This window comes from Amphiprion ocellaris, chromosome 18, assembly GCF_022539595.1.
Source record: "Amphiprion ocellaris isolate individual 3 ecotype Okinawa chromosome 18, ASM2253959v1, whole genome shotgun sequence".
Classification (NCBI taxonomy): domain Eukaryota; kingdom Metazoa; phylum Chordata; class Actinopteri; family Pomacentridae; genus Amphiprion; species Amphiprion ocellaris.
Genome location: NC_072783.1, coordinates 12,691,180 through 12,703,753, shown reverse-complemented (window position 1 = coordinate 12,703,753; position 12,574 = coordinate 12,691,180). Strand labels below are relative to the sequence as shown.

At 38.9% G+C, this 12,574-nt stretch overlaps 1 pseudogene; it reads right to left on the bottom strand.

Moving 5' to 3' along the window:
* Window positions 1-4,698: 4,698 nt before the first annotated feature.
* Window positions 4,699-10,880, bottom strand: LOC111588292 (sulfotransferase 2B1-like; annotated as a pseudogene).
* Window positions 10,881-12,574: the final 1,694 nt, after the last annotated feature.

Sequence of the window (12,574 nt, the reverse complement as noted above, 5' to 3'; positions counted from 1 at the left end):
ACTTAATGTTACTAATATTAAGACCTTAGAGCATAACTATGGAGATTAATCTGACTCATTTCTTTTGGTTTTTGGAAGGACCCCAGCAGTTGAATTTTACACAAAAGGAAGTTGTTTGAGGGCTTCTTAAGGAAGATGCAAGGAAGGAAGAAAGACTACTACAGCAGTGAACCCTGCTAAAGATGCAAATATGACTAAATTCTTCTAGATCACTGTTTTGACATGAGGCCTTAAGCTTGGCTGTTTTTGTGAAAGTAAAAGGTTGACTGTCATTTCTTTCACATGACTGGAAAAAGTAAGATTGCAATGAATGAAGTTAGCTACATATTAGGTGCTTTTTGTCAACATGAGTAGCAATCCTTAGTGTCTCCTCATCTTCCCTGAAGAGATTATTAAGTGTGCCAATGCATAAAGTGTTACGACGCCGAGATTCAGATGCAGGGCAACAGAGAAGCGACAGACTTGTGCTTGGAGTAAAGACTTATTACAGAATACATAAAAACAACAGGATGTGACATACAAGAGATCACCAAAACAGGATGGTAAAATACTGAGTGCTAGAACAGAACAGGGCCCCTGGACCGGGGTCCTTGGGGTGGAAATTACCCACCCCAAGGACCGGTGGGTTTTTCTAACCAAATTCAATACACAAGAACAATGGATTAGCAAAACTGACTCAAACTTGGTACTACCAAGGCAGGAAAGCGGGGAAAAAAAGAACAGGTACAAGAATAAAACAACTACCAATAATTCAGTGCAAAGCAAAACTACCATGAACAGTGGGAACACAGAAAACTAACCAGGCATTCTAGGAACAGAACAGAACTTAACTTCCGAGGTTAAGAACTGGTGACAGGAGTATAGAGCGGGTGAGGTGACGTGTGGTCTGATGGTGATCGGAGTTTGGACAGGCGCTGCATGGGTTGGCGTCTTGGCTGGTGCTGTGGTGGTTGACTGAAGTCTGTGGTGATCCTTGGAGATCAAGGCAGGACAGGATGAGCAAGCAGGAATCCAAACTGGAACAGAGAGAGAACTAGTGCCCAGCACCCATCCGCATGCCACACACAACGCTCACCTAGGAGAGGGAGAGAGACGGGGCAAGGGAAGGAGGATCTGACACTACCTTGCAGCTGAGGTGGAGGGTGTGACAAAAGGACTGAATCTAGTAAAAACTATTCCTCTGGCTTATTCTCATAGATTCTTCTTCTGGTCTAATTTCTACTGCTTTGAGGAAATCTGTAAAAATTCTGTATCAAAAAGTGTAGCTTGATTGAGAATGGTGTGCTATGAATTTTGGTAGTGACTTGCTGTACATTTTTTTTTAAATGAAATTCTTTCAAAAAAAAATTTCTAAAAAACTAAGTTAAAAATTCACATTGTAATGAATGGAAAGTCGACCGGACAACTGCCAAAGCCCAGCCATCTTTGGAACCCTGTAGCTCTGGCATACTTCACAGTAGGACTATATTCAAAGTTTAAACAGGTCACAAGGCTTTGATTGCTATTTGTCTAGAACCATTTTTGATATCTTTTAAAGTTTTTACACAGTCACAGTCTAAGTTTTGTGATATTTTTTTTCAGAAAATTCAGATTTTTTGTTCAGACATACATTTTGACCAGAAAAGTTTTTATTAAAATGTGCAATTAAACTTGTCTCCTTCTCACAATTCCTACTCTACATGAACACTTTCTACATAAACATGTAGGCATTTTTGTCCTCTTTCACTCAGTGTGAGTCTCATTGCATCAGGACTTGTTTTTTCATAAGTCATCTCAATGTACAGTGTGCTGACCAAAGCTCTCACTGACTGAAGACATTGAAGCTATTAGAACTTCAGCTATATTCATACCAATTGTCATTTTAAGTTAGAAGGATTATTCTTTACAAAGTCTGTCTACTTAGCTGTATTTATTTATCTTGATTAATATGGAAGACGAGGATATATAGGCCTCCAGCCACTCGGTGGTGCCAATGCTTCCATATTCTCCCATATAAAGGCAAGTTTGCTGGTTTCTTTAATCTAACCACTTAGATAACTTAAAATTTGTCTGTTCAAAAGTAATATCTGTCCAAACAATATTTTTTTAAGTATAAAGTGCACGACAGTTGTGCCACGGTCATGATCAATGAAGAAAACACTAACGCCTGCTGCTGTGAGACACCTGATCAGCTTGGTCAAGAGTCAAACAAGAATCATCAAAAAGCTGCTATGTACATGTGTTTTACATCCTCATGTGCTCAGAGGATGCATACGGTCTGTTAAAGATGTGGTCACAAGCAGATCTGGAGGGAATATAGTTCTGAACACTGCACTTGATTGAAAAATACACATTAGAAACTACCAAGGAAGAGAAAATAGTAAAAAAATAAATAAAAAAAGAAGCTCTGCTCAGTTACAATAGTTAGAAATCAGCTTTAGGAGATGAAATAAATAATTTGGCACAGAGATATTATTTCAACAGTCATTCAAAATAAAATGCATTCCCTTTTCCATCTGACAACATGAAATAGGAAGAATTTCTCTGACAATGAACTGAGTCTCTTTGAGTCTTGCACAAAGCAAAACAGCTGAGGACATCACCTCAGGTATTCTGACTGAGGTTTACCTGCTTCCTGACATTTTATACAACAATCAGTCCATTGATGTCTGTAATGAAATAAATGAGAATTGGTATTTGAAATAAATATGATTGTCTTACATATAACAACATATAATTTAGGGTGGAAAATTAGAGCTGGTCCAAAAAGCTGACAAGATATTTCTTGTCAAAAAATGAAGAAACAGCAGCAGCATTGTGGTACCTCGGTTCTTCGAGCTTCACCTGAAGTTCTGCTGATGTCAACTGTTCAGCATGAACTCAGAAACTTCATTTTTTCTCTGTGTCTTGATACTGTTGCTCTTGTGAAACCATGTGGGATTTTGTGGATTCCAGGAAAGTCTCATTTTAAAAAAAAATGATAGAAAATTACAAAACCTACAGTTGAAATATCTGGTAATTAATTTTCTGTTGATGGACTTAATCAATAATAACAACAACAACAACAACAACAACAACAACAACAACAACAACAACAACAATAATAATAATAATAATAATAATAATAATAATAATAATAATAGTTGTTGTTGTTGTTGTTGTTGTTATTATTATTATTATTATTAATAATATATTATATATTAATAGTATATGAATTATTGTTATTATTGTTATGAGAACAAATTTGTGGGTCCTTCCTTAAGTTCCATCCTAAGCTCCTTCCTTGTGGCATCAGGCAGAAACTACAATGTTTTGGAAGATATTTGTGGCATTGTTGAGGGACAGGTGATTATTACTTTTTGGATGATGGGTGTCTGTATGTCTGTTCGCAACATTACTCAAAAACAGACTAACAGATCTGGATGAAATTTTCAGGGAAGGTCAGAAATGACATGGCACCAAATGGTTAGATTTTGGCAGTGATGCAGCTTATAGTCTGGATCCATGGATTTGTTAAAGATTTCTGTATCATTGTGAGATAACGGGAGTGCCGCCACTGTAACTATGACTACCAGTAAACACTACGTCAGCTGCCTGCTGACGATCACATGACTGCAATCCTACTAAAAATCGACCGTTGCAGAGTTATTGGGACTTGTCCGTCGGATATCATGCAAGGAACAATCAATTAAATTGTGGGGGTGTTTCTGAGTTAAATCAATTCCGCCACCCACTACATATTTAGGTCACACGATTCGGTATCCCTAAGTAATGTATACATGCACAACACAGGCATGTGCTCTGCGCAAGATCATTGTTAATTAAAGATTTTATCCGTCGGAAATGATACAAAGACTGAGCAGCCCTGACGGAGTACTGTGCTCTCTGAGTGCAAGTGTTCTATGGACTTGTAGATATTCCTTAAAGTATGATAAATAGAAAGCAGAATGTGACAACAAAATGGAGATACTAACTTTGAAATGGAATAAGGCAACGGTGACAGTTTCCAGAGATAAGAACTGTCTTTGGGACGACCATTGCCAATGAACGTGACTGGACTAAGATGCAACTCAATACCATTTTATAAAAGCAATTTTATTCACTTTTGTTCAATTAATAAATGACCATTTACAAATAACGTTTTATGGTGCAACAAAAGCAGTTAACCCCGTAAATGAACTTTTTATTGCTCTGTGTATTTGTTCAGACAATGTGAGTACAAATACAGCAATTGCATTTATTATAAAACAGACTGCTATACTATGTTTATATTGCAGGTTTCAACTGTCCATTCAATGTTTTCATACTAACAACAATGTATGTAAATAATGTATGGCACACTCATACTGTTGATATAAAAGTAAATAACAGCAATTGACCTCTCAACAGAACTAAAGTCTCTTGATATTAAAAATAAAAGTCCCTTTGGTTGGTTGGAAGAAAGCGACAAACATACGATTAAGTTTTTGTTGCTGTGATGTTTAAGTTCAGCAAAAAATGTCATCATGGACACAGATGACAGTGTTTACAGTGAGAAAACGTGCATTCATCATGGTTTTTCAGTACAGTCAGTGCAAATCTATTGACTGATGATACAAATACTCAGTACGCCCTTTACACAAACCCAATAACCACTTTCAGTAAATGGCAGGCAGCCAAAACTTCTTTGCAGGTTTTAGTATATTTTGGTATAATTTGGTGCATTTCATGAGATTTCTATTAATCCCATACAAACTTATATATTTGACATTTTTCAATTTCGTCTTTGTAAACCGGCATCAAAGTGTTTTGCTTCTGATGCTGTTAGCAGATTTTTCCAGTCTCTCAGCAATTCCTGAAAACAACATATCAGAGAGGATTTAGATTACAACTTGGGATGCAAATTTCATACTATTTATTTAAACAAGATGCAGCTACTTTGTCAATCATAAAATGCTCAATTAATAACACGAAGTGAGTACTGCACACACCATTTAATAAGATGATATATATACTTTCAATAGCGGATAGGATATTTGTCATTAAGTCAGGTTGCATGTGCCTCAGGCTGTAAGAGCACTGTCTGAGGAAACTACAGCACATTTCAATACATGATCTCTTGCAGGTAGCTGATAACGATCACAAAAGACTTTGTCACGGCGGCCTTTTTGCTAGCAAACCCACCCAATGCTGTCTGCTCACCAACAAAGAAATCCAAGTGACCGCCTCATCAAGTTTCCCCAGTGATAAACAGTAAAAGGCTCCAGCTGGTGGTGTAACCAGGTACTACAGCTAATATACATTTTCCGTAATGCATGACCTTCGTGTTCTGCCTTATCGGTTAATATATTTTCAGTGAGCTAATGAAAATTAATTAACTGCTAGTCATTAATGCCCTTAATTACAACTGTCCAATCCTTGCTTTACTTGATGGTTTTGCTTTCAAGAAATACAGCAAACAATTCTATGAATTGCATGAAGTGTTTTGTATAGTAGATTGTGCTAGGTTAATCATTCTTGGGAATTTGTTTTTTAAATACCAATACTGATGTTCAACTCATGGAAGAACTAACATCCCAGTAGCAGAGTGGTCACCCCCAACGCCTTGGAAATGTCATTTACTGAAACCTCACTTTCTGAGGAATTCAGATTTCTTGTTTCTGGTCCATGAATTCACGAGGAACTGCAGAGTCCGTTGAAATGTTGTTTTCGACTTCTATGTTCTTGAACATCCATATCGTGTCAGGCTAATCTATTCGCTAATCACCTCAGCGTCCCAGAGATTTCTCCAAGAACTGATGAGATTTTTGCCACAGAGTCACTTCAGGCTCCTGCATCACACACAGAACCCTCAGCTCAGGCTCATATTCATGGTGAACTGATATTAACTCATTAAAAATTGTCAAAGATCTAAAAGGAAAAAAATATTTTGTACTAGGTCTCACCATTATCAGCTCTTCATATGAGATGTAGAGTATGTGGTCCTTATTTTCAGCATTCAGCCAGCCCTTTACGTGGTCAAACCAGGAGCCAAACATAACTGGAAGGAAAATAAAGTATTCCTTGTAAAATCTAATACAAAGGTACATTTTTTCCCATTTAAAATGTTATGTTCTTTGGACACCATCTATCTTAAATGGTGTTACTTAGTGTGAAATACATTTGAAGGTTAATGGAACGTACTGTACTGTATTATACACAAATACTGCGTACTGTAGGTATGACAATGAGACCAACCTTGTCCATCGAGGAACTTGCAGAGGAATTCGCTCTGTGGGCCTGGTTTCACCAAGAAGGAGGTCATCCCATAATAGTGAAAGGAAGATGTAAACACATCTTTGGGGTTCCTCATGACATATATCACCTGCAATGATCATATGACATTCAGTAATCACTCATTAAACCAGTCTTCAGACATTCTAGTCTACTCTGTTTGAAATGTCAGTTCTTCTTGACATCTCTGTCTGATTGCATGACGTGTTGAGGCAGGCCTGTTTTTATAGTAGGCTCTTCCACTTTTCACAGTAGGCCAACCACAGTTGAAGCAAACAAGTTTAACAGTGATTTTACTGTCACAACCGCGGCTGCAGATGCCAGGTAGCCACAGTTTTCTCTCCCTCTGCTGTGTGTTTTGGTTTCCTTCCCTAATTGCTTGGGCACAGAGGCTGGCAGCAGGTGATCCATATCACTAATCAGTGAGAGCTCTGACAAGCAGGTGTGAGCAGTTAATCAACCACTTCAGCTCCTCCATATAAGCTGATGCCACTCATTATTTGGAGCTGGACCATTATTGTGCTCTCGTTAGTGCAGTGCACAGCTCAGTTCTGGCTTTTGGGGTTTTTTTGTAATCTTATTTTTGCTGTGTTCCAGACCTGCTCCTGCCTGCTTGTGTTTCCCTGGATTCCTGGTTCACTCTTCCTAAAAACCTCCTGCTATTCCTCGTGTGGTCTTCCCACGGATTTGGTTCCTCCATTCCTAAACTTTGGACGTCTGTCACCCGCTCGCTGCCTCTGTTGCCCAACCACTAACCCTGGTTTACAAGCCACCTTCGACAGCAAGGAGCCGCCAGCTTCCAGCTGCTGGAGTTCTGTCACGCCACCGCTGATCCAGTCACTGCCACCCACAGCTGCCACACCACCGCTGGCTCTCCACAACCACCTACCTATGCACCGGCCTAATTTGGTTACATCCATGCCAGCTAAGTCTTCCTTCTCGAGCAATACTAGACTTGGTAGTTCTATTGTGGCTTATGCATATTCCTCAGTCATAGTTGGTAGTTTATCACAATTTGTCTGTTCGTTCTTTCGATTAGAATATTCTTGCTGTGGTTTTCCATATGTAGGTCTGCTAGTTCTTAGGGTTCTCCTTAAATCTGTATTTCTAAATATTTCCTGTCTTACTGTTAATATATGTAGGTCTATATCTGAGTCAAGTTATATTCTGTTATACTTCTTGATTTATTCCTGCCTTGGTGTTACCAAATGTGGGTTTTTGCTAATATAACTTTCTGTCTTGTAATTAGTCCACCTCCCCGACTGGAAGAATCTAGCTGTCCTGAGTATCGAAGGATGCCTTCACATGTTCGACTAAGTTCCAGTTTCCGGTTGTGGTTTCTGTATCTTTTCTTGAATTGTTAAATAAAACCTTTTTAATTTGCTCCTTGGTCTAAAGTCTCATTTCCTGCATTTAAGCCTGCATCCACTGTAACAACTACTCTGTTTAATTACAACTACATGTGGTTTTACATGACTTGTAAAATTGGATTTTTTTTTTTTTTGTTACTCAGGCCTTGTCCACACGTAGCAGGGTTTTTGTAAAACCAAATATCCTGTCCCCTCCATCTAGAAAAAAACGTACGTACACACCACCTCGTTTTTAGAAAAAAACTTCATCCACACCTAACCGCATAAGTGCGTTTTTCAGCACATTCATAAGCATGCCGGACCTTTAGATGGCAGTAGTTCCCCAAATCCTAGCAAGGTGGTGGAGAATAACCGTCCTTAACGTCGTCCTTCGCCTGTCTTGTTGAATGTGGAGCAGTATCTGGGCTTGTAAAAACAAGCAAGTAAAAAGCGCCTGTACAAGAAACAGCGCCCAAAACCTTGTGAGAGCATCCATACTGTTACCGAATGTAAACACAGGTCGCATATGTGACGTAAGAACATATTTTGTCGCAGGCGGTGGCGTTTCGAAACGCAAAACCCCGGTTACTGATGTTCACATGCAGACGCATAAAACGGAGAATTCGCAAATCTTCACTTTAGTTGGAGTTTTTAAAAAGAATCGTTTTTGATGACGTAAATCTGCGTTTTTGTGTGGATGACAGGCCGAATCGTAGAAAAATATCTTCGTTTTGTGAGATACCCGGCTACGTGTGGGCAAGGCCTCAGACTGCAGTTCAAGCTCTAGTTATGCAACAACATAGGTGTGTTTGAGTCAGTGAGCTTATTGTGCCATACATTACTTTCAGGTTTTTTTTCATATATATTGTATGAGATGTGATCAAAAAGTTCTGACACTGCCTATAAAAATCAAAACCCATAGCTCAATAAAATTTGGTTGTAATCTACTTCATGATAGTCCCTTGTGCATCAATCCAGCTCTCCAGTGCTATGGCTACGTTTGGGAGTACCATTATGTCAGTGCTTCAATCACTATGACAATATGCACTCAGTCTCCTAAAATGTGTCATAAACAACAATACTTCAACTTGAAATTAATTTTGAGGAAGAGAAAGTCTCAGGGAGCCCAATACAGCATGCAGGGTAGGTCACTGTACTGTGACTAGGCACATTGAGCAACTGAAGCTACTGCATGACATGGCATCACAGTTCAGGTTGTTTGCATCCAAAGTTCTCCCTCAGACGCCACAGACACTACAGTAGGACTCAGAGTTGAGAGTCCTGTCATGTGGGCTGAACTCGCAGAGAATGATGGCATGTTTAAGCAAACATGCTCCAAATGTGCTCCGGACCTGACAATCCAGTCTCCAGTTCTGCAGACGGCTCTACCACTGTGGAAACTACTGTTTCTTCACTTGGTGGGAGCCACAGACCGAGGTCTCATCACCAGGGATGATTTTTGTCCTGCTGACGACTGGATCGTCTAGGCAGCTGAGTGACACAGAATGGGATTGTTGCTCTCTAATTCAGTGTGAGGATTGTGGCAAAATTGCAAATGTGTACCTTTAAAGTAGTCACATAAAATGTGAAAAACAGATACCAAAGTTTATAGCAGGATGTCAAGTGGTATCCTGACTCATGAAAGTTACTGCTCAGATATGTTGGACCAAGGTTACTGTCTCCCTATACGCATGCGCAACACAAACACTCTTGGAACTTTTTGATCATATCTTCTATTGAAGGAAACATAACAGTCATCCTAAATGCCTTAATTATCTGTGACACTATGTAATACGACTACAATGTAGCAGATTTACCTTTGGCTTTACTTTAAAAAAAGATGGAGGCATCATATTGTTGTGGAAGTGTGTTGCAAACATGCGTGGAGATGGCCTCTCTTCAAGGTTAAGGATGCAGGCTCGCTGCTCCTCCAGCCAGGGAACACGGTCCCAGTTAGGAAGAGTCTCAACAGAGGCTGGATCGCCTCCACTCATAATCAGAGGGACGATCTCCTGCATCCAAGTTGTACCTACACAGAGGAAACAAGCTTGTCTGAAATGTTTAGCTACAGTAGCAACTTATGCATGTTTTCTATTCATCTGTCTTTTCATTTATCTCTTAGGTTTATCCCTCCTAAATGGAAAATGCTGTCAATGTACAATAACCTCTATGCCACTTGAATTGTACGCTTTATGGAAAATATACAGCTGAAAAGAAACCACACAATAAATTGGATGTTGCAGTTCTTTTTTGTGTGGTTCACATCCAGTTTGAGGTTGCATTACTTCCCATTTTCTATCACTCTTTCGAAAAAATTGCTAACACTACATGTGATAAAAATGTACAGCCCACTCTCAGTGTCCACTGCAGTGAATATAGTTTCTCTTTTCACGTCAATGCCTTCAAGACAAAACATGAAACACTCATTATCAGACTGGACTTTCACAAACTGAGCTGCATCATTTCTGATCTATTGGATTCTCGGTTAGAGGATAGGACTTGTGATTTCTCTCACTGCCACTAAATCGCCTGAAAAGACCCATACCAGCAACGAATGTATACCAAAGTGAACCGGAAAAGTTCCGAGGACCGACCGAGACTTTTCGGAAGAGACTGAATGGGTCTTATAAGGCTAACAGTAGAGCACTCGTTTGTTAGCTTACTTCACCTGATGTGTGCTAAAACAGTATGTAGCCAATACTACTCACAGTTCATATGTACAACAAGATACGGAACTGGACAAAAGAAAACTCACACTATTAAGTCGTAGAAGTTACTAAAAGTTGTTTTTAAGGTCTCGAACAGGAGTACGTGAAGCTAACAGCGCTGTTTGTTTAGGTGCATAAATTAGCCGATAACTCACCTGACTTTGGATACGTTACAATGAGGATATCATCTGGACGGAAGGTGAACTCTTCGTAGTACTGCAGGCTCTGAGGAGGATGCACACATGTCGGCACATAAACGCCCTTATACAGCGTGTATAGGTCTGCTTCAGTCATGGTTCAGAGCAACTACTGTCTGTCTGTCTATCTGTCTGTCTGGAGGAGCTCAAACTGCTGGACTCCACTGTACCTGGGTTCAGTATCAGACGGTCTTCCCGTTAGGTAAAGTTGGCAAGATATTCACAGATTCGGACTTCCGGCATCAATAACTCATGAGATATACGTTGTAAAAACATAAACAATGCCTCTTTCCCATCGTTGTAAGCTAGACAATGTGCTACAAGGCCAGTTTTATCAAAAGTCGCTGTCTTTCAAGCTGCAGAAATAACATTGATGTCTATGAGCAGCTGGCTGTGCAACGAGTGAACAGGGACCGTCTGCAAATAGCAAAACCGCTGCAACAGCGAAGAGAGACACTACACAAATATTCAATTACTTAACTTTTATACACTGTAGTGTCACCAAATTTACTGCAGCCATCAATCGTCTCCTGCTGGTCATACTACAACTCTTGGTTTGACACTAAATAAAAAATCTGAATTTTAAGGAATTTTCATTATTTTATTATTATTTTATCCGTCATAAAATTCAATAACGTCACTCTTATGCACTGTAGTGTCATCAAAATCACTGGAGCCTTCAGTTGTCTCCTACTGGTCATAGTACAACTCTTGGTTTGACACTAAATAAAAAAAGTCTGAATTTGAAGGAATTTTTATTATTTTCTTATTATTTTATTAGTCATAAAATTCAATAACTTCACTCTTATGTACTGTAGTGTCATCACATTCACTGGAGCCTTCAATTGACTCCTACTGGTCATACTACAACTCTTGGTTTGACATTAAATAAAAAAAAATCTGAATTTGAAGGAATTTTCATTATTTTATTATTATTTTATTAGTCATAAAATTCAGTAACTTCACTCTTATACTTTGTAGTGTCACCAAAATCACTGGAGCCATCAGTTGTCTCCTGCTGGTTATACTACAACACTTGGTTTGACATTAAATAAAAAAAATCTGAATTTGAAGGAATTTTTGTTTTAAATAAAATTCAATCACTTTACTCAAACACTGCAGAAAAAATAAACTCCATCCAACCATCAAAAGGTCCTGTTCTGACTCCTGGCAGTGACTGAAAGGTTAAGTTCCCCCTGGTGGTGATTTTTAGTTACTGCAGCTTTAAGGACCAGGCAGTGTCAGTGTTAAGGCATACGTTGCAAGTGCTCCACCACAGAAAGTTGATTGTCTGAGTCTTGGAGTGGAACCAACAGTGAGTATGGATGCAATGATTAATTTAGTTGTTTTGTGGCACTGTGAATTTGAAGATGGTGTTTAGGACGTTTATTTTGAGTCACGAAAACCGTGCTAACGATGCTAATGCTAATCGCGAAGCTAACCGCTAGCAAGAGGCTAGTTTAGCTGCTATGGCTAATTCAGTTCATTGTTAAACCTGTTGTGTTGTATGCTATGTTTATGTGTGAACCAGTATTGCTGTTAATTGTGTTTATGCTGTTACTTACATGCAGAAGCATACTGTAAAAGATGTGTTTGCTTTATTTAAGTGTGATGTACTTACCTGATTTACAACCTGAAAAGGAAGAAGGAAAGTGTGACCAGTGTTGCTGCATATATTTATTTTCATTCATATTTTAATTGTAACATTGTGTATATTTCATTGTGTTGCAGTTTTACAAAAAACGTATTGAGAAGATTCAGTAAAGCATCTTCAGACGGAACTACTGAGTCTCTCAACTTTGTTCGCTATCTGTCAGCCAGGACAGAATAGGTCCTACTGATCATACCTTCAGGTTTTTTCTTCCAAGTATTGTCCATACAGTCCTTAACTTCGAAAATATTATTAGCTTTTTAACATTATGGTTTAAATGAATCAGTTAATGCTGCAGCCTTGTAAGAAGGCATCTTATTGTCTTTCTTCCCAATCGTCAGTACTTGAGGAGACAGTCTAAACAGTTTAGTTTGGTATCTGATCCTCTCTTTGGTGAGGATTCCAAGTTCCATTACTATTCAGTATCATGTATTTGGA